Below are 4,396 nucleotides of genomic sequence, written 5' to 3'. Positions count from 1 at the left end.
CACTTCTGATAAAGCTTTTGGAATTTGTTTTGTGACAGAACTGAGCTAAAGTTGAATGATTGCTGAATATTTAGAATTGATAAGCTATGAAGCTGGAAAAACTTCCATGTGAATGGAATAGTGGCACTTGACTTGTAAAGATTTCTTTTAAAATAATGGGTAATATAACTTGACATTTGGAAAATGAATTCTTTAGAGCTTTATTCAGACTGCATAACTGTTTATGCAGTTATCTTCATCTTAATCTGGAAGTGTTTTTAAAAGCATGACTAGAATCATTGTTGTCATTGGAGGTTTTTTTTTCTATTGTTAGTTCTGTGACAGACTTGAGACATTTTTTTTAACACGTCTTTCATGTTAGATCCATTGCATATTCTGGTGAACTACATAATGGCATTTCAAATTTGTGGCAGTACAAGTACATGAATGTGGGCAAGGGTTATATGGATGGAGACTGTAGTGCAGTATGGAGTGAGACTGCTTACTTTGACAGTAAAGGTGGCTTAAACAACTTAATTAAGCCTCAGAGTAAAAGTTGATTTAATTTCCTATTCACATGTAAATGTTCTTAAATAGTATAAACATTTTCATATATTTTCAGTATTATTTTTCATATCCTGTAATATTCTGAATATGTCTAAATTTGATTTCTAGAAATAATGGCTTTCTGTTCATTAGTCTTGGGTATCTCTGGGCATTGCTCCTATAAACACTGAAGTTGTGGGAAACTTTATTCTAATCCTTGGATGTCATTTTCAAAAGTAATAGTAGAGTCTAGCAGCAGTAGATTCCAGTAAAGACTTAACTGGGTCAGTTACATAGGTTTGTTACTGCTCTTCACCACTGATGAGAGAGATTATTTTGCATGTAGCCATTGGTTGCCATCTTATTTGATGCTAGGAACCTGCCAGTATAAGTATTTTTTGCTCTAGCTTTTTACAGAGTCTGTCTTTCATCACCACAGAATATTGAACAGTGCTGTAAGTCTTACCTGGGCATGTACCTAGGAGCTGCTACTTGTGGCTTTTGTATAAAGAGCTTTTAGATGAGTCTTTACAATATTCAGGTAAATCAGTACTCTTGTGATAGGTGGCAGTGGGAGAAATGCTGGTTTTTAGAAAGATGGTTTTACTTCCAGAAGTACTTTATGTAGTACATTACCTAGCATAAAGAATGTTAGGAAATGTAAATGACCTTTCTGCTGTGTATTGTTAACTTTTAGAATGAAACTTTCTACCACCAGATGGAGATCTTGTTGTTGAAATACATACTCTTTTTATTTTTGGCGGGGGGGAGGGGGACACAGCAAAATTTCCTACACTATCCTGAAAAGTACCATGTTAACTTTAGAAAGTTTCTGCTTTACTGGACAGAACAAGTTCTCCCACCTCCTCCCCACCTTTCCCGCTCTGAAGTTAGGTGGACCTTTAATTACTGTATTGAAAAAACAACCACAAGCTTGAAAGAGGTGTACTGCATGTGTAGTAAATGCAAATATGATTTTATGTCAATACTAATTCCTGTCCGCCCCACTTAGGAACAAGAGTTGTCACGTTAGTTTGGAACCGTGTTAAAATACGCTACCTGGACTATTGTAGTTACTGCCATAATCTACACCAGCCCAGGTGAGAGAAGGCAGACTGACAGATTTGGTAAAGGTAGCATAACACGGAAAAATGAGCTTATTAGCTCTATTATTTTACTACATATTTATTTATGATAGCTTTATTAGCTGTTGTCTAAACTGTGTTTGTGTTCTTCGTGCTTCCCGCTCTACTCTGCGCTGGTGCGGCCTCACCTCGAGTACTGTGTGCAGTTCTGGGCACCACAGTGCAAAAAGGATGTAAAACTGTTGGAGAGTGTCCAGAGGAGGGCTACTAAGATGGTGAAGGGCCTAAAGGGGAAGATGTACAAGGAGCGGCTGAGGTCCCTTGGCCTGTTCAGCCTGGAGAAGAGGAGGCCAAGGGGAGACCTCATCTCAGTCTACAGGTTCCTCACGAGGGGGAGTGGAGGGGCCGGCACCGATCTATTCTCCTTAATCACCAGTGATAGGACCCAAGGGAATGGTGTCAAGCTGCGACAGGGGAGGTTCAGGCTGGACATCAGGAAGAGGTTCTTCACCAAGAGGGTTGTCGTGCACTGGAACAGACTCCCCTGGGATGCAGTCACGGCACCAAGCGTGTCAGAGTTTAAGAAGTATTTGGACTGTGCGCTTAGTCAGATGGTCTGAAGTTTTGGCTAGACCTGTGTGGTGCCAGAAGTTGCACTCGATGATCCTTGTGGGTCCCTTCCAACTCGGGATATTCTATGATTCTCTGGCTCATTAGCTAGCTTATGACCTTTAGAAAGTAAGCAAACAATGTCCTAGTTAGCTGTATAGACATCTTCATTACTACTTCTATAGCATTACTTAAAGAATATTTTTATGTACATTGTTTCTTCTAGAGTTAATAACAGATACAAAATATCAAGATGTGATACTTATCAGTTATAGTTTACAGGAGATACTTACTGTATCTTCCTGGCATATAAAAGCTGGTAGGTATTTGCTGCATACAACTAGAAAAACTTTGCTAGAAATCTATCTGCTAAAATGCATTAATTTCTGTGAAAACCAGAAAAAGATTTTAAGAAACAAGTAGTTTCATTTTTACAGCACTAGTGTTGTATGATTGTGGTGGTTTTACCCAGCTGGGCAGCTGAGCTCCACCACAACTGCTCTCTCACTCCCCCTTCTCAAAGGGAAAGGGGGAGAAAATATGATTAAAAGATCTCAAGGGTTGAGACAAGGACAGGGAGATCACTCAATTATTATGGTCATGGGCAAGACGTGTATAGGGAGATTAATGAAATTTATTACCTATTACTAACAAGCTAGAGAACTGAGAAACTCAAAGCAAACTGCAAACACCATCCCTCCATCCACCCTCTCCCACCTCTTCCCCCCAAGCAGCGCAGGGGAACACGGGGAATGGGGGCTGTGGTCAGTCCCTGACGCTTCATCTCCGCCGCTCACTCACGGTCCCTCCCTGCCCCTGCTCCCTGTGGGGTCCCTCCCACGGGATGCCGTCCTTCCGAACTGAGCCTGCGGGGGCTGCCCACAGGCAGCAGCTCTTCAAGACCTGCTCTCACACGGCTCCGTACCACGGGGTCCATCCATCCCTCAGGAGCAAACTGCTCCAGCACGGGTCCCCTACGGGTGGGCAGCAGCTCTCCCCAGAGCCCCTGCTCCTGCGTGGGCTCCTCTCCACGGGCTGCAGCTCCGGCCCGGGGCCTGCTCCTGCGGGGGCTCTCCATGGGCCGCAGCCTCCTCCAGGCCACATCCACCTGCTCCACGTGGACTCCTCCACGGGGGGCCTGCAGCGTGGAGATCTGTTCCATGTGGGACCCCTGGGCTGCAGGGGGACAGCCTGCTCCACCAGGGGCCTCTGCACAAGCTGCAGGGGAACTGCTGCTGCCTGCCTGGAGCACCTCCGGCCCTCCTGCTGCACTGACCTGGGGGGCTGCAGGGATGGTTCTTACTCCTTGCTCTCCCAGCTGCTGCTGCACAGCAGGTTTTTTTTTTTTTTTTTTTTTCCTTTTCTTAAATCTGCTCTCCCAGAGGCCCACCCAGCATCGCTCCTTGGCTCGTCTCTGGCCAGCAGCAGGTCCCTTTTGGAGCTGTCTGGAGCTGGCTCTGCTCTGACATGGGGCAGCTGGTGGACTCTGCTCATAGAGGCCACCCCTGCAATTCCCCGGCTACCAAAACCTTGCCAGGTAAACCCAACACAACAGTGAGCATTCCTGAGGCAAGGTGTTCATTCCTGTTATTTGTTTCTATTTCTATAGATGTTTGAGTTTCAGACTGCTCTTAGCAAAAGCAGCACAATTTTAGATTCTTTTATTTGTTTATAGTAAGCAAGTTCATTACTAAACCCCAGTGTAATCAACTGTAGCTGTATGCTACAAGTTGTCTTGTATCTTACCTGACTTCTTTATCCCTGCTCTATGTGATAGGATGAGGAAATGGTCTCAAGTTGCACCAGGGGAGCTTTAGATTGGGTATTAGAAAGCTCTTCATGGAGAGTGAGGGTGGTCAAGCATTGGAATGGTCTACCCATGGAAGTGGTGAAGTCCCTGTCCCTGGAGGTATCTAAGAGACGTGCTTGTGGCACTAAGGGACGTGGTTTGGTGATGAGACTCACTAGGTCAGGCTGATGGTTGGACTTGACGATCTCTAAAGTCTTTTCCAACCAAGATCATAGAATCATAGAACGGCTTGGGTTGGAAGAGACTTCAAAGATCATCTAGTTCCAACACCCCTGCCATGGGCAGGGATGCCACCCAGTAGATCGGGTTGCCCAGGGCCTCGTCTAACCTCCTCTTGAACACCTTCAGGGATGGGGCATCCACAACC

The sequence above is a fragment of the Cygnus atratus genome, chromosome Z (genome assembly GCF_013377495.2).
Source record: "Cygnus atratus isolate AKBS03 ecotype Queensland, Australia chromosome Z, CAtr_DNAZoo_HiC_assembly, whole genome shotgun sequence".
Lineage (NCBI taxonomy): Eukaryota > Metazoa > Chordata > Aves > Anseriformes > Anatidae > Cygnus > Cygnus atratus.
The sequence above is the reverse complement of the archived record's forward strand: the minus strand, read 5'-3'. Positions refer to the sequence as shown.